We start from the raw sequence: 18811 nt of genomic DNA on the forward strand, positions 1-18811 counted from the left end.
GCGCCATGAGCCTGTCACTCACTAGACACCACCAGTGTGTCCCTGGCACCTGATTATCACTGAGCCATTTCCACTGTATCATATGTACAAGTTAGTCAGACAGGGAGGGGAGAGGGAGAGAATGAGAGGTGAGAGAGCAAGAGAGCGAGAGAGCGAGAGAGCGAGAGAGAGAGAGAGAGAGAGAGAGAGAGAGAAAGAGAGAAAGAGAGTCTAAGAAAGTGTGGAGGACTTAAACCATACATTTCCAGTTCAGCCCTAACCTGAGGTTTTCTGTGACCATCAGGAGAACATGTAGGCACTGTAGGGATAGATGCAAATTCTCTTTGCAGCGCTGCTTTGGAATGTCATGTGCTTCTTCATGAGAGACAACGTCAAGTATTATGCAGCCTAGTATCCCATTACTATGCTTAGTCTTATTTTGACTTTGGCAAGGTTTTATTTAGTTTATCTTGATTTGAAAGTCAAAAAGGACTTTCAACCACTTTATACATAGTAATCCTCCCCAGGCTGGCTTTTCATTTAGGATAGTGTCAGAAAAAAATATGTGTTTTCCTAAGGAATACATGACAGGTAAGGACAGGTAGCTCAGTGTAGCTACCAAGGAAGGATGTGCATTAAAAGTCTGTTTTAGAAGATGGCTCTGTAGCTCTTTGGAGATGTGGAGGCATCCTAAAGGCAGGCACAAACATGAGATAATTCAGGGCCCCCACAGGAACATGTAAAAAAAACAGAAGAGCGTGGCCCAGGGCTCTAGTCACACTGGGTAGAGCCACAGTCTCCTCACTGCCTGCCTATCCAAAGCCTTTGCATTCACCTCCTGATCACTGCCTGTCTGTCCACAGCTTCTGCACTCACTTCATGTTGTCTGCAGCAGGTACACAGATATCTTTCTAGATGTCTCTCATCTTCAGAAGGAGTAGGAATCTGGAGAGACAGGCTTATAAAAGAACCTCATTGACAAAATGACTAGCAATCCTTTCCTGCCACATGCAACAGACAGCATGTGCCAAAGCTTGTGCCGTGCAGACAGAGGAGAAAACAGGAGCAGGAGCTATGTAAAGAAAAGATCGGAAACCTGCTGGCCCAGAGGCTTTCCGTGGGTGCCTTTCTCCTGCTCAGCCATCTACCCCTGTTCTTAGTTTCCTAATAAATGGTCTCTAGTTTTACTGTTTTAGGAGGTGTTCCTGGTGAAATTCTTTGGCTTGGGGGAACAAAAAGAACCTGGGAGTCTCAGTGTGTGCCTCCAGGATGCTTGTCTAAGGGGTGTAAGAAAATTGGGGGTTTACAGAAGTCTTTCGGTATGGGGCTCATTTCTTCCTGCCTGCTGTGTTAGAGAGCCTGTATCACTCTACATACAAATGGGGAATTTTCAAGTTTGACGATTCTAAAAGCAGACTGGCTGCCTCTCCTGAACAGTCGGTGCTCTGGGTTCAACACTTTCTTACTTTTCCTTTCGGGGGTAAAATCAAACTTATCCAGAGCTTCACCGAGACAGCATCATCTACAAGCACATTTTATGCTAAATGGCAGATGGGGCCCTTGCCCTTTCCCAAATCCTAGCCTGGGGCTCCCTTAGAGTGAGGCAGATTGTTGCTTTAGAGGAGAAACATTCCTCCTGGAGGCTTCTGGCTCTCCCTTTTAATCCTGTCTCAAATGGCACCAATTGCAAGGACTGCCCCCTTTGCCTAAGAGCAAGCAAGCTCTTTCTTGTCACAGTGAAGCCGGCTGTGACTCTGTCCCAGGCAGGTGCTGTGGGTTGTGTGGAAGCTACATTCAGACAGTTCTGATTTCAAAGCAAACTCTGGATTCTAAGCAAAGCCTTGAACTGGTAAGTTTCACCACCTGCTTAACAAATGGAGAGGGAAATGCCTGCCACATTGCCAGGCTTAAAAAGGTGCTTCTAATCCCAGGTAGTGAGGAGGCTGAGACAGGAGGATCTTGCGTTCAAAGTGTTTCTGAACTACAAATGGAATTCAAGGCCAGAGCTGATGGTTTAGTGAGACTCCATAGTAAAAGGTAAGGACCGAGGAATACTCCTAAGTACACATCTTGGTGGCAGAGCAACTGCCTAAAGGTCCCGAAGCCTGATGTAGGTTCATCCTTGAGACCTTAGAAAAAAACATAAAGGGAGAGAGTCCCTTGTAATGTACACTGACTTTTTCACAATGGCTATCACTGGAAACACAGATCCTATAGCATTTTAAAGTACAAGATTCTCAAAGAAAGTTGTGAGTTCTTTTGCATGGGCTAGACAGATCCGACAGAGACCCACTGGTTATGCAGTTGAGTGAGCTCTGCAGGCTTTCTCTGTCCCCAGGGATACTGTGTTCTGTGCAAACTTCAGTTCCCACCTGTATAATAGTGCAGATGAGGTGAGGTACAATCTAAGTATCCTGGCAGTGTGTGAGTAAAATCAGTGCTACAGAGTGTATTAAATGTGTACCCTAGCAGAGCATGTCCATGGAGGACTGCATTCTCCAAGTCCCTGTCTGTGAGTATGATAGTCTCTGACTTGGGGACCCCACGAAATACGCCGAGGAAGTCAGGACAACTCTCTGCCTTCCCTCTAAGGTTCATCAGAGGTCCATATACTCAGCCAGGTTTTCATACTGACAGATCTCCGAACTCCAGCGAGAAGTCTGTATTTCATGCTGGACACCCAAGACTTCACACCAAGATAGATGCCACGTGCTGCCATTCAACCCGCAGCTTCAAATTTTAAGTATAACAGTGGAGCCTCCTTAAAGACATCTCCTCAGCGTGTGTGGTGAATGAGTGAGCAAAACCATCCTCCCCTGTCTGTCATCTTAACTGGACTATCCAGCTGCTTCCTCCATCCACCAGGGGGTGCTCACCCCCACTAAAAGCCAGGGTTCCTTCCAATCGCTGGACAGACAAGGACCACAGCCAGGACCTTCAAAGCATCTTTCTGAAACGTTAATTGTTTGGTTGCACCAAGAGAAAAGAATTTATCAAAAGTTTTGATCTGTTTTGATTCAAACGTGGGTGCTTTTAAACATATTTTCTTTCCATTTTTACCATAGTAACAATAGTACAGGCAAACACAAGCATTCTAGTACATCTGTGTAAGGATCGATTCATTTACAAAAAGTTTAGAAAACAGAGAAAACTCTAGTCAAAATAAATTGTCAATATTGCAGTTATTTTCCTCTTGAATTCCCTTTCCCCAGAAGAGCCCATCAAAATCACCTGTTGGCAGCCAGAAAGCAAAGCCTCCGGCATGCCGAGTCTTGCTTATATTTCATCACAGTCAAGGACAAAAACAAAGAAAATTTATTTATCGTTTTCTTTTGAATTATCACACACTAACTGTACCCCTATGTGATAGAGTGTCTTATTTCAGTATCTGATTACTGTGACAGATTCTCCTCAGGGAACACCTTAAACAGCCAAACAAACTTCCAATGACAATTAGGGAAAAAGAAAAAAAAAAAAAAAGAACAACATGCTTATGGTTTTCAAATGCTGCTTTTTCTCCTAAAGATTTCAAATTTGCTCTTCTCTCTCCAACCGAGTTATTTACACAGTACGTTATTAACTTAAGTGAATTTGAAGGCAGGCAAACTTTGTTTGATCAGGACATAACACAAAAGTCCCATTTGAAAACTTGCTTATGTGGACATTTATTTTTGAATTTCAGTCTTGAACTTACAAGAAGCCAATGCATCCATTTTAAAACCATGTATGTAAACACTATGAATTTTTAAAATAGCTTTCTTTTTTTACTTCCTAATGTTGGTTCGAATAATGTGGTTTGGTATGCCTTCCTGAGACACTCTTTCCTTGTTTCAGATCTAGGCCTGTTTTGGAGAGAGGAAGAGAGAGAGAGAGAAAGAGAGAGAGAGAGAGAGAGACAGAGACAGAGACAGAGACAGAGACAGAGACAGAGACAGAGACAGAGACAGAGAGAACTTTTAGGTCAATTTTACTCAAGCTAGTTTTCTTTTTTTTAAATTTTAATTAGGTATTTTCTTCATTTACATTTCCAATGCTATCCCAAAAGTCCCCCATACCCTCCCCCCCACACTCCCCTACCCACCCACTCCTACTTCTTGGCCCTGGCATTCCCCTGTACTGAGGCATATAAAGTTTGCAAGACCAATGGGCCTCTCTTTCCACTGATGGCCGACTAGGCCATCTTCTGCTACATATGCAGCTAGAGACAGGAGCTCCGGGGGTACTGGTTAGTTCATAGTGTTGTTCCATCCATTCAAGCTACTTTTCTGAAAGGAAGAAATTGCCCTAATACATTTGGATACTCATTCCATACAGCAAGATCCCATTTCTTGTTGTGTTCTTTATACAAACAAGTGCACTCTATCCCTCTTATAAACTCTTTCTCCCTTCAATTGTTTGAGAGGTATTTGGTCAGACTAACTAGAAAAACTAGTCTGCACTCTCTGCTCCACAAAGCTTTCTCTCATTCTAAGCGTTGAGTTAATTAGTTTCTTTCTGGGATCCATGTCACATCCATCCCTCTGTCTCCACTCAGATATGAACTTGATTTTTCTTTCCTTAGTAACCCATGTCAAAATAATAAATCAAAGCCCAGCTTTCATCTCACAGTCTCCTCTGCACATCCCACCTTTCTGCACACGCACTCTTCTTTATCACCATCTGAGCCCATTCCAGGAGCATGTGTTCTTCAGCTTCCACCCAAATGACCCTGTCAAGGTGATCTTCACACTGGAGTCCTACACTGAGTTCTCAGTCCCCATGTAACTCTGCCCTACTAGGAGATTCATAGTCAATGAGGCTTCATTTTGTAACAACTTGACCCAGATTTCAGGACACAAGTGGCTCTCACTGTTCCTGTCTGTCCCCCACACTAGATCTAAGAGGAGCCTGTGTTCCTTTTCCAGTCTTCTCCAGGTGGTCACATGGAACCTGGGGCTGTAAATTTTTCAGTGTAGGATTACCTTTCTACCCACTCTTACCTCTTAGCACCCTTCTCATCTGGTCCACTTCCACTCATGGAATTGTTCATGAGTGCAGCTCTGAGGCTTCTTGGCTCATCTCTTTTCTTTCCTCACCATTTCTAACCTGTCACAGAGTCCCAGCAGTGACATGTTTTCTTCCCATTTTGCCCCATGTCTAAACGTTGCTCTTTTAGTAGTAGATTATCAGAAACTTATCTCCAGCAGAGGTACAGAGGAGTTCAATGCAGATGGGAGCAAGATGATATTGTCTAGAGACTCCTGTCTAAATTAGAACAGCAGAAAAGAAATACACATTCCTACATATGTGCACACAGCAGACTCTACTGTATTTACCTTTAAAAAACAATATTTGGTGTATGGAACCATGTTCTTTCCCTGATGGTGTTTCTGGACCAGACCACATGATTCTTCCTAGATCATCATCTCTGGGTAGACCAGTACCCTCATGTACATAGACATCTGACACAATACTGCTATGTGACACAAGATCTCCCTCCTCAAATTTACTTCCTGATTAAGTCAATGGCCATTGTTTTTGATTAATATTTTTACAGATTGAAGCAGTGCTTGTGAGAGTGACGTTGAAGAATATAAGTCTGCAGGTAATTTGATCCCCAACATGTACTTTGGGGAAATTTTGTGTGACCAAAACCCCCTCTCCTAGTCACCTACCATTTTGGAATAATGAGCCTTTCCCAGTGATACAGACCACCCTTCACTTGTAGTGCTTAGATTTAGTCAGATTAGCACTTATAAGAAATTAGCCTCACAATTTTTGACTTCTTATTCAAGATAGTTAAGGTAGATAAAAAAATAAATAATTATACTAATTAATGTTTGTTTAAACACTTAATAAGCATAGAATACATGAATAAAGATGGGCCTTGAATCTTCACAGACTCTTATTTCAGAGTCCAAGTAACCATTCTTGTGGACTTTTGGGGCTTTGTGATAGATGACAACTCAGAAGAAAATCCCAAGTGTGGAATCTATGTCAAATTGTTATCCTTTGTCCATGAAGTCAAAGGAGTGAAGATCCACACATGGGGTGGCCAGCTCCCTTGGAGGCCTTAAAAGTTCTACTCGCCTAAATGGTTTTGTTTTCCTTGGTTACATTTTATTTTTATTATGTATATATCTGTGTCTGCATGTGTGCATGTGTGTATGTAAAGCTGTCTGCAGAGGGCAGAAGGCCATTATGTCCTCTGGAATTACAGGCAGTTGTGAGCTTCCTGACAGGAGTACTAGGAACTGAACTCTGGTCCTTTTAAAGAACAGGGAGTAATTGTAACTACTTAGCTCGCTCTCCAGCCCCATCATGTCAGTGTTTGAAAAAGAACTGATGTCTATGATTATATCATCCTTGTTGGCTTAGTTAGGGATTTACTGCTGTGAACAGACACTATGACCAATGCAAGTCTTATTAAATAACCCCACACATCTAATTTTTATGAGTCAGCCATGCTTACATTTCAGAGTACTAATATGAAAGTATTGAAGGCTTAGACCCAAATGTAATGTCTGGAGGTAGATATTTGGGAAATGATTTGACCATAGAATCCCTCTCCTAGCTTGAAGAGATGAGTAGTTTTGCTTTGCCACACTGTGATGAAGAACAGACAGAACCAGGTGATTTCAGACCCAAAGCAGGCTCTCTGAAACTTCATGCCTGAGCAAACCATTCTTCCCTCTTTAAGGTGCTTCTTTCAGGTAGTTTGTCATAGTGTGGACTGAGGATTGGGATTGTTCAACTTACATGAGAGTGAAGAATCTACCTCAATTTCACTCATGCCTAGAGGCTCTGCAGCAGACTAATGTGTGAGCAACTGTGGCACAGTTACTGCTGGCTGCTTTTAGCCAAATTCACAGTCAGGACTGGGCATAAAATGTGACTCAGTGGAATTTGAAAAGCTTGTATTTTGACAAGAAAGGGATCATTTGATTGAAAGGAGACATGGCGAAGGGAAGTGTGGCTTTAGTTCCATTAAAAAACAGCTAAGTAATTTTTGCTTCTTTTCTTTTCATGTGTATATGGTGTGTGTGTGTGTGTGTGTGTGTGTGTGTACATGTACACATATGGAAGCCTGGAGTTGATGTCAGGAATCATCCTGTCCCACATTTTATTGAGTCAGAATCTCTCAAGCAATATTATAACTCATCAGTGTATCTAGTCTTCTCATTTAGCTCACTCTGGGGATTCTCTTTCTCTTCATTTCAAGGCTAGAATTATGCCCAACCCAGCTGGAATTTACATGGACTCTAGGAATCAGAACTAAGGTCTTGCTTCTGCAGAGGAAGCTCTTTAACCACCAATTCATTGCTGCATTCCTAGAAGTACCTGAGTACTTTAAACTCGGGTAAGAGGAATACTTTGAACATATCTCAGGTCTCAACTATGGCAGGCTCAAGAGTGTAAACTCCTTTTGAGAAAGGAGTTCCAGGGTATCCTGATCACATAGGATGGTCTAGAAAATTGTCTTTGGACTTTATTTCCATATAATTTATTTCCATTCAGATTCTTTCCAACAAGGCTAAACTTTCCAGCTACTCAGAGGCCTGCAGCTGTGATCCAAATGGGACTGAATACTGTTAGGGCTGGCAACAGATCTTGGCATTGTTCATGTACTGTTTATTTTGCAGGCATGAAGGATGCAAGAATTATGGGGTCATAGAGGCTTCCACTTATATTTCCAAGGAAGGCATGAGCTGTCAGGCAATGTGAGCTCCTTCATGGCAATGTGTGAAGCTGTGAGAGGGAAGCCAAAGTTTCAATGGAGCATCCAGGAAGTAAGTGAGAGATGCCAGGAACATGAATGCCTGCCAAGGAAAGCCAGAGCTAGTGGGTAGCTCCTGGCCAAGGCAGTGGTCACATGGGCTGCTACCAGCTAGACCACAGGAATGTAGCTGCCCAAGCCTTTGGAGGATTACATCAAAAGACCACATGTTCCAGATGCTAGACCCAGAGCTGTAGGAACTGATGTTTGCCCTGCTGAGTTCTTGCTTTGCTCAAATCCTTCCCTGGTGTCGTGTTCTTCTCTTTGGTAATAGGCTGGCTTTGTGCCATGATGGAAGTTTACAATCTGTATTTTGATTTTTGCAGGGGCTCACAGTTAAGTGTTTGCCTTAAGTCTCGGTGGAAACTCTGAATTCAGACTTTTGAGGCATGCTGGACTTACTGGGACTTTGGGGACACCTGGAGATAAAGTGCTTACTTTTTCAATTATGAAGTAGACTTTAGCCTTTATTAGCCAGGGAAAGAATCCTATGGTTTATATATCAAATGCCTCCCTATTCCCAACTCATTCAACTAAAGCTCCCCTTGAAATGTGCAAAGTAAGATTTTTGAAAGATAACTGGATGAAAAGGGCTCTATGACTTAGTTGATATGATAATCTATGGATGATGTAATAAAAATGTGGTTTTGCTTTGGGGATGGTTAGAAGCAGGTAGGTAAGGCTAATCTATATGCCACTGGCACGGGCATGCAATTAAAGGTTGACTTTCCCCCAACCTTTGCTTTGTTCTCTCTTCCTCTTGCTCTACCACATGTTTTCTGTGATGCTATGCCTCACTATGGTGAGAAACAACAGAGTCAAGGAACAACATATGCCTATGAAGTCAACAGTCTAGAGAAATTCTCAATTCTTTCAATTTTCTCCTTTCAATTTTTTTTCACTTTGTCAGAGTCATGATGTGGACAGACATATTCCAAATTTTATCCTCTTTTCTTTTTTTGGAATTTCATATCCAAATATGAAAAGTACCTATATTCTAAATTTATTACTTATTGATACAAATGAGTTTTAACGTTAAGAAAGAAAAGCCAGGGACCAGAATAATTTCCCAGAGATAAAGAACACTGACTGTTCTTACACAGGACCTAGGTTCAGTTCCTCAAACCCACCTGGTGTTTCCCAAACATTTGTAACTCCAATTTCAGGGAATCTGACACCCTCTTCTGGACTCTGAAGTACTGAATACATGTGCTGCACATACACATATGCAGACAAACACTCATACCTGTAAGGTAAAAATAAACAAAGAACACTTAAAAAGCCACCTATAAATGCTGAGCTCTGAGAAAATACAAGTAGAGTCATTTCCTAACTCTTTAATTACATCCATGTTCCTATGAAGAAGAAGCTATAATCCTTCTCCTTCTAGTCAAGGTATACAATGAAGATATATGTTCATTATTGTTGAGCCTTCAGTTATATTGTTACTGGGAGCATATGTCAGGACATATAGTGTCATAGTTAGTTTCATCTGTCAACTTGGGAAGAGAGAATCATAAATGAATTTCCTTAATCAGACTGGCCTCTGGCTATGCCTTTGAGACATTTTCTTAATTGTTAATTAGTATAGAAGTGTCCAGCCTACTGAGGGCCTGCCATGCCTAGGTAAGTGGGCCTGAAGTGTATAAGAAAGGAAACTGAGCAAGCCAATGGGAGCAAACCAATAAGTAGCATTGTTCTGTGACTTCTGCTTCAGTTCCTACCACCAGGTTCCTGCTATGGTGGATCACAACCTTTAAGCCAAATAAAGCTTTACTTCCATAAATTGCATTTGGACAGACAGGATTTTAACACAGCAACACACAGCAGATGAACATAAATGTAATTCTATAATTTTACTCTATAAGAAAAATAAAAACATTTATTCATGATAAAAATATGATATTAACATTCACATAGCCATTTTTTATGATTAAGGTTAATATTGTGAAAATGGTCATCTTACAAAAAGCAACCAACAGATTCAAAGAAAGTCTTATCAAAATTCCAGTGGAACTCTGCACAGAAATTGGAAAAATAATCTTAAAGCTTCATACTGAAACACAAAAGTTCAGGAGAGTTGAAACAATCCCAGATAATAAAACCACTGTGAAAGTATCACCATTCCAGGTTTCAAGTTATTCTACAAAGCTATAGTATCACACTGGAATAAAAATAGTCACATTGAATGATGGACTAGAATTAGGGGCCTACACTTAAGCCCACCTGATTTTTGACAAAGAAACCAACAATGCCCACTGGAGAGAAGACAGCATCTTATATAAATGTTGCTGATCAAACTGGATAGTATCCTGTACAGCAGTGAAAATATTTCATGTATTTAAAAACAGATTAACTTTAGTAAAATTCATAATTTAAGCTTGTTTGACACATTTTTTGTTTTTTAGAAAAGTGTTTTCAAATGACAATTTTATATGAGTCTACAAGAAAGGGCATTATTTGAAGTATCCCTATTGCAATTAAACTTTAAAATATTTTTATTTACAATGTTAATTATTTCAATTAAATTTCCATAGTAAAATGTGTAGAAGGGTTAATACGTACAAAGTGACCAGGAAACCTGAGGGTAAAACAGGCCATGTACCCAGCTTTCACTCCTACATCAGTTGTCCTGGCCTCAACAAGCTAGGCATGATCACAGGAATTCTAGCCACACACACAGATGTGGTTTGCTCTCCTGTTATCTAAATCTTCTGGGATAGCACGATTAACACTATGAATGCCCAAAACATAGATATATAAATGTACTAAAGCTGAAGCAGAACCCCTTGAGAATTATTATGTTCTTCATGTCACCAATCTTGTGTTCTGTAAGGGACCATATAATATGGGGTATGCGAATGAATCAGGCTTTCTTTGTATATGCAAGCTCTTTGCTTTTGGGGCCAGTTCACACCTCTAGCAAGATACTCCTCCTAATTCCATCTGTAAGAGGGCATCCTGTCCAGAGAAGAATAGGGATTTACTATGCATTTTGGAAATACCAATGAAGGACACTGTATGTCATACTGGGCTACCATTGACTGCCCCAGCCTTAAACGAGATTTTATCCTTTGCATTAGTGCTAACATCTCATTCCCATATCCTCCCACCCGATCTGAGCAATGATCTTACTCTGGTCTACAGTTTGGGTTCTGCTGCTCAGAAGTTTCTTTATAAGTTTCCGAGTAAAGAGAAATCATTAGAACAAGAAATTTACCTGAAAGACACATAGGGTCAATGAGTTAATAGAAACATTCTCATCGTGTTTTCTAATAATATACCTGAATTTTTGTGTAATGATGAAAATACATTCTATAAAAACAGATAATAAGAAATACAAAGTTTTCTAAGAGGGTACAACACAGGCATACTTGGGCTAGAACCATAAATATGGTCAGGAGAACAGCTAAGAAGTAGTGGATACAATTATCTCTCTCTCCATAGAGCTCCATAGCTCCCCACAGGAGAATCATCTGCTCTATGCCATCTGCCAGCTGTGGAGTGAGTGAGCCCAGCACTCCCAGGTCCTGGAATACACAATGTAATTAGTGCACTAAACCTTAATTTATAGGCGAGATTGTAAATATAAAAACAATTACAGCTTAGCAAATCGATTCCTTTGCTGCAGTAGTGACTGTTCTGGGGATTTTGCACCTAGCTTTCTTTTTATTGAGCTACAGGATCCTACATTTATCTCAGACAAAGAACTGCTCTTCTCTGTCCAACTATATGTTCCACTTTTTCAACTATTGCCAATGTTCTCTGCTGCATTATCAATGTGACGAGTGTTGAAAAGTCTATACAATATGGTATCAATTTTGAGGTAGCTGTGGGCTCACTTGTTCGCCTTTGAATCAAAGGCTGCCCTCTCCTTCCTGCCTGGTGATTGGTTTGTCTAGATATACCTCTGTTGCCCGCTCTGCTACCTTTATATACCACATTCCCTTCCCAGGATGGTTCATCTTCATTTTCAACTCAACAAGATTTAGAATCATCATGGATATCCTATGAGAATGTTTCCAGGTTAACTAAGGTTTTGTAACCCACCAAGGAGTACGCTGGAGTCCTGAACTAAAGAAAAAGGAGAAAGCAAGCTGAAGACTTAATATCTTCCATGTCTCCCACCAGGTCGCCCTTATCAAACCGCAAACTAAAATAAATTTTTTCTTATGTTGCTTTGGTCAGGTATTTTTATCATAGCAACAAGAAAAGCAGTTAGCCTACTGTCCTACACATCTCTCATCTCCCTCCCTCACCTCTTCCTCTTCTTCCATTTAAAACAGATGACAGTGGCCATTGTTTTCCACCCCCTCCCAGGCTATCTGGTACTCCCTTCACAGCCCAGAATGTCCTCGGATCAAGACAATTCTCTTCATCTTCCTGTTTTGCATAGCCCAGAGAATGAGGCACTATAGGTCACAGGCAGACTTTCAGTTTTGAATGAAGAGGCTTATTAAATGTGAAGCAAACAAAATTAAGCAAACAAACAAACAGTGAGTAGCAGGCAGACAAAAGCAGCAGATAGCCAGGCAAACCATCATTCAACAGGGCTTTCCAGCATGATTGGAACAATCTCCCTGAGAGAATAAACAAAGGAGACACTATCGAGTTGAGGGCTTGCAGCATACAGCAGAAACTGACTGGAGAAAATGGAGCAGCCTGCTGGAGTTCCCAGTTTGTATTTGGGAATGAGTTTCTCCCCGACACCACAGGGAACTTTATATTGTAGAATAACAAAGAGTAATATGTTACAAATTGGTTACAATCTAGCTGCTCTCAAGGTTGTAATGTTTGAAATTTCCATTAGTTGCTTTCTGTCTTTCTTTTTCTGTCTTTCTCTCTCTGTATAACACATTCAGGATGGGGGGTAGTCTAACACAAGACAAAGGGCCTTGGAAGGAGCTCTGAGGCAAACATACTCAGATATGCAATCAGAGTAGTGGGTCTACTCATCCAGATCTTGCTTTTCAGCAAGCTTAAACAGCGTATCACAATGTAAATATAATAATGCACATTGTATGTCTTAGGTGCTGGGATTGCAGGCATATGCCACTACATCTGACATTGTTTTCCATCTTGAAAGAGGGTTATTTAGAAGTGTATGGTGCTAAGTGGGTCACCAGAAGCCTTTAGACATTTTTGTTAGAACAACCTATGGTTATACATTGGTGCCCCTCCCTTTATGGGTGAGATCTAAGTTGCTATAGAGCTTCAGTGTTTGAAGAAGGGTGATGCTATGAGGATATTGGATGTTGAATTGAAGTGAGGATAGCTTAGATTTAAAATTTCTTCAAATAACTTTGAATGACAAACCTGCTTTGCAATGCAATTTCTCTGTTACTTTAAAATATATATTTTATATTTTTTATTATCATCATGGTCTTGTGGAAGGCTCGGAACATCGAGGACAGAGCCTGTGTGATTGGAGTGTCTCAGCAAACACACAACTTAATGCTTGAATGGAGGATGCTTTCAGAGGCGCTAGCTCAAGCTCTTGTGACAGGTGGCAGTGGTGATTTTGGAGATTCTTGAAGCAAGATTTTATGGGAGAAAGCCCCATAAAAAGAGGAGAAATAGTTACAGTCAGGAAACAGCTGGAGACTCTGCGGCCTTAGCATTGCACTTGGGCACAGCTCAGGGTCCCATACCTACTGTCACAGGGGAAGGAAGTCAGCAATTTAGGATGGTGGCAAAGAAACTGTCTTAGTTAGGGTTTTACTTCTGTGAACAGACACCACAACCAAGTGAACTCTTATAAGGACAGCATTTAATTGGGACTGGCTTACAGGTTCAAAGTTTCAGTTCATTATTATCAAGGTGGGAATATGGCAGCATCTAGGTAGGCATGGTGCAAGAGAAGCATCTTCATTGGAAGGCTTGTAAGAGAACATGGGCTTCCAGCCAGCTAGGATGAGGGCCTTAAAGCTCATACCCACAGAGACACACCTACTCCAACCGGGGCATACCTTCTAATAGTGCCACTCTCTGGGATGAGCATATACAAACCATCATAGAAACTATGTCCCAATTATTTAGAATAACTTCTGTCAAGGGCTGAGACTAATGACTCCCCTCCCCCCCCCCCGACACACGCACATGAAGCAGAGTGGAGCATGTTGTTTCCTATGTCCCCATCTCTCTCAAGAGTTACCTGCCCTGGGGGGTGCTAATGGTATATTGTAAGGACATGTATTCCTAATTCTCAGTGTGTCAACATCCAAGCTTCTCCAGCCCTGGAGAAGTAGTTTATGTGAACCATTTTCACCCACAATGCTGGCCCTCTTACCTGAAGGCTACTCACAGTCCATTGCCAGAGTCAAAGCACTTCCATCTTTGTTTGAATGGCAGCAGTAACATGCACCTTTCTCATACTGAACAGACTCATTCTAAAGTCCATGTTCTCGACCCTCAATGGGCTTATAGTGTGCTGGGAAACCAATAAAATCAGGCATTTTGAGATTAAGTAGCTTAAAGTATCATCTCTAAGAGAGTTTAGTTTGGGGCAGAATAAAGAAAGCTGGGGTCATCAGGAAACGGCCAAGGTCATGTCACTGGAAGGACAAGCTAGAAGGACTACAATCCTGCCTTTACTCAAGGATGACACATTCTGAGGCCAGTGACGGACTCCAGGGGCCTCAGGTGGTTCTGTCTGTATTATAGTATATTCCCTTGTGGTTCACAGTTATGATAACATTTAGTTTATAAGTTAGACAAGTGGATTATGAACATTAACTATTAAGATAGAATGTTTATTGAATAAAACTTAATAATTATTTAATTCTAGCATTTTCCATCTGCTATTTTCAGACCTTGATTGACCACAGGGAACAGAAGCCTGAGAAAATGGGGGCTTTGATGAGGTGGCCCCTGCATGGGACTCTCCTGGGGAGAAAAGTACTGAGGAGGTGTTCCAGGCCCCATGAAAAGGAGGGCTGTGTATTAAGAACCATGTGAGTCCTTATGGACCGATGATGCAGGTGTTACATCCCAAGCACAGGGCAAGACAGAAACATTCTGATATTATTTTCAGAACTTCGGACTTCACTATGACAAAACCAATAAACACGTTAGGCAAAGGAGTGGCAACTTGCATTTTCATGATTGCTGTGTTTAAAACCAAATGCTGTTTGAATTGAACTGTTGGAAAGTAATTGTAGCACTTAAGGGCATAATAACATTGATTCATAAAACAAGGAGCTGGACACAGGAGTCAACACCCTCTGTTGGGGGATGAGGCACAGACAGCCCCAAGCTTGACATAGCTTGCTTTTATTTGTCAATTCATTGAAAATGATGGGGTAGTTTAGATAAGAATGGCTCCCATTGGTTCAAATATCTTAATGCTTGGTTACCAGGGAATGGCACTATTAGAAAGATTAGGAGGTATGGTCTTTTTGGAGTAGGTTTGGCTTTGCTAGAGGAAGTGTACAGCTGGGAACAGGTTGAAGGGTTCAAAGCACATGCCAGGCCCAGCATATCTATCTATCTATCTATCTATCTATCTATCTATCTATCTATCTATCTATCTATCATCTATCTATCTATCTATCTATCTATCAATCATATATCTATCTATCTGCCTGCAGATTAGAATATAGTTCTCAGCTGTTGCTCCAGTGACATGTGTGTTGCCATACTCTCTCCATGATGATAATGGAATAACCTACTAGAAATGTAAGCAAGCCCCAATTAAATGCTTTCTTTTATAAGAATCGTCTTGGTTATGTAGTCTTTTTACAGCAGTAAAACGGTGACAAAGCCAATTGATTTTGCTAATCTCCATTGAAGAACATAAATCAATTTATGCATGTGAGTATGTGTGCATGTACACATTCGAATGAGTGTGCATTTGTTTATATATGTGCAGGTAAATCTGTGGATGAGTGTACATACACATACACATGTGTATGGGGGGTACATCCTGAAGCTAGAAGACAGGGTTTTGTTTCCCACCTTCCATTTCTTAGAATTGTCCACCTTGCTTTATCAAGAGATCATCTTGCCAGACTGAAACTCCACAAGAACTCTGAGTATCCGACCTATAATATGCAGTGATCTATTTCTCTCCATCTCTCCAGTACTGAGATTACAAGCATGTGCTACTGTGCCTAGCTTCTTTTTGTTTTTCCCCTGCAGGTTCTGGAGACTAAGGAAGATGCAAGTACCTCACCAGCTGGTCTAGATTTCCAGGGCCATTCTGCACACTTTCAAAACTTCCTGCGGTGCTGCATAGACTGTGCACATGAGAACATTCTTAGGGTTGAGAACATCTCCTTGGAATGCAATCTGTTTTGATAGCATGTGGAGACTGATTCGATAACTCACAGCAGCACACATGAATGTTTCATTCATTTTTCATGGGGACAGTAACTTTTTTGGCTTACGCAGTGCCCGGCTGCAAAGAGCAGGCCACATCCATCAGAGTGACATACTGCAGAGCAATGTGCTGCTTGGCACTGGAAGCATGAAGATCCGCCCTGTCCTAGATGCACAGAGCACATCAAATAGGGAAGCAAATGTTACTTGTGATAGCTGTGAGAATGTCCTTAGGGGTCTTCTAAACCCAGAGGCACACCCTTGGCTTGGAGAGTTAGACATCAACTCTCTTTTTTAAATTAATTAATTAATTATTTAAATTTCATATTTTACTCCCCCCCCCATCCAACCTCCAACTATTCCACATCCCATACCTCCTCCCCACCCCACCCCCTGTCCAACTGACCTCTAAACTTCCTGGGGCCTTCAGTCTCTTGAGGGTTAGGTGCATCATCTCTGAATGAACACAGACCTGGAAGTCCTCTACTGTATATGTTTTGGGGCCCTCATATCAGCTGGTGTATGCTGCCTGTTTGGTGGTCCAGTGTTTGAGAGATCTTGGGGATCCAGATTAATTGAGACTGCTGGTCCTCCTACAGGTCCTCAACTTCTTTCAGCCTTTCCTAATTCAACAACAGGGATCAGCTGCTTCTGTCTGTTGGTTGGGTGCGAATATCTGCATCTGGCTCTTTCAGCTGCTTGTTGGGTCTTCTGGAGTATGGTCATGCAAGGTCCCTCTTTGTGAGCGCTCCATAGCCTCAGTAATAGTGTCAGACTCTGGGACATCCCCTTGAGCTGGATCCTACTTTGGGCCTATTGCTGGACCTTTTTTCTTCAGGCTCCTCTTCAGTTCCATCACTGTAATTCTTTCAGACAGAAACAAGTATGGGTCAGAGTTGTGACTGTGGAATAGCCTCCCTCTCCCTCATTGGATGCTCTGTCTACTTGCTGGAGGTGGGCTCTATAAGTTATCTCTCCCTACTGTCGGGCATTGCATCTAACGTCCCTAGACATCAACTCTTAATGTGGAAAAAGTCTATGCTTCACAGCTCCACCTGTAAGGTCCCTCAGATTTAGAATTATTATTGCATTGCGCTAAATTGGGTCCTCCCAGCTCAATGCAAGCCATACAGAGAATGTACCATGGCCTTTGGTAAGGAGTCTCTCTGGTGTGTAGACAGCACACATTTTCCTGTGTGTTCCTTTCTTCATTCATTATCTCGTTCAATCAACTGACAAATGTACATTGAGAAAAGAGGATTGAAGTGAACCCTATTGGGCTTCAGGGATATACATAGGAAGGAGGCATAGCCCATTCACAGAAGAGACACAGCCCAGGAGAGGTGAAGCGTCTCTTTACCACAATTCTGTGGGCTTCCTTCAGTGACATAAGGCAATGTCTGCAGACAGGGGTAGATTTCTGCTGTTATCTAGTGGGTTGATGCTGGGCTGCTACATTTTACATACCAGCCCCTCATAACTGGGACTCTATGTAGCCAAGACTTGAAATTCAATGAATGAATGCTACTAGGTAATTGTGGCTTGGAAGGTCTTTCTCCCTATGTCCTGATCTGTTCTTCATTTACAACTTCTTGAGGAAAAAAAATAAGGAGAGTTTCACTTTAAGCTCTTTGGGCTCCTCCTATGTGATGCTACCTGCTCCTCCTGTCTAATGTGGTCAGTATGGTCTCTTTCTGGTCCTTGCCCACCCCCACCACTCTGTTGGCCTCCTGTGAGTCAGACCTCTAGAACAGGCACAGTCTGTCTACCCTCTGCAGCTGTCCCCGCCCCTGATCTTTGACCTTCTGTTATGTTATCCCTGTTCTCTCTGGGTTGGAAATCCCCTATCCCTGTTGCTAAATGGTTATGAGTCCTATGGTTAATCTCAGATGGCTTGTGTTACATGGAAGATGGTTCTTAGGTAAAAATCAGAAGATAAATTTATTTTTATCAGTTTTGCTTTTTCTTTTCTGTGGAACCTGCAGCCCTGAGATCTGAGTGTGTTTGGTGGATCCCACCCAGACCATAGTTTCCTCACTCCCAGGCAGCCCATCATATATAGGACCTTATATACCTTTGGACTTTTCCTCCATAATGACAGGGTCCTTATGTAACATACCTTACCCATGGTTAAGTGACTGAAAAACTCTGAATTCATGACTCTCTCTAAAATTTAGCTGACCATTCCAAATTCATGTAATAATTCAAATAGCTTTCATGATGTTTTGTTTGTATTTATATGATCCTATACATCTTTGTTTTCATGTTCATGTGCATGCACACATGGGTGGAGGCTGGAGGACAACCTTGAATGACCCTCCCCAAGCACTATTTACCTTCTGTTTTTAGACAAGGTCCCTCCCTCGCTGTCCCAAGACTTGTCAAACAGGCTATACTGGCTGGCCAAGGAGGTCCAGGACTCTCTCCAACGCTACACTTCCCTAGTGCAGGTGTTATAGGCACATTCCACCACTCCTAGCTTTCTTTCGGGATTCTAAGGTCAAACTCAGGTACCTGAGCTACTGAGTTGTGTCTCCAGTGCATAATGCAACTTAAAACAATTATGATAATTGTTTGCATAAATAATATGTGTGCAGAGGTCTGCCGGAAAGATTATCAGGGTCTTCTCTGGTATGTCGAATACACAGTGAAGAACTGCCCTTGGCCTTCATTGGTACTTCCAAGGTGTTTTCTAAGGACACTGAGGCTTCCGTAGAAAATTATTTTAATGCCTTCCTGGCCATTTGTAAAAAGAGG

The 18811-nt window shown here is 41.7% G+C and overlaps 1 long non-coding RNA gene across 1 annotated transcript; it reads left to right on the forward strand.

Annotated features, from left to right (window-relative positions):
• The first annotated feature begins 1712 nt into the window (after positions 1–1712).
• On the forward strand, positions 1713–18542 carry LOC110306442. Its single transcript, XR_002379271.1, has 4 exons — positions 1713–1828; positions 5516–5563; positions 7181–7318; positions 15875–18542. It is a non-coding gene; the product is annotated as an uncharacterized LOC110306442 (long non-coding RNA).
• The last annotated feature ends 269 nt before the right edge of the window (positions 18543–18811 follow it).

This window comes from Mus caroli, chromosome 12 (assembly GCF_900094665.2).
Source record: "Mus caroli chromosome 12, CAROLI_EIJ_v1.1, whole genome shotgun sequence".
Classification (NCBI taxonomy): Eukaryota; Metazoa; Chordata; class Mammalia; order Rodentia; family Muridae; genus Mus; species Mus caroli.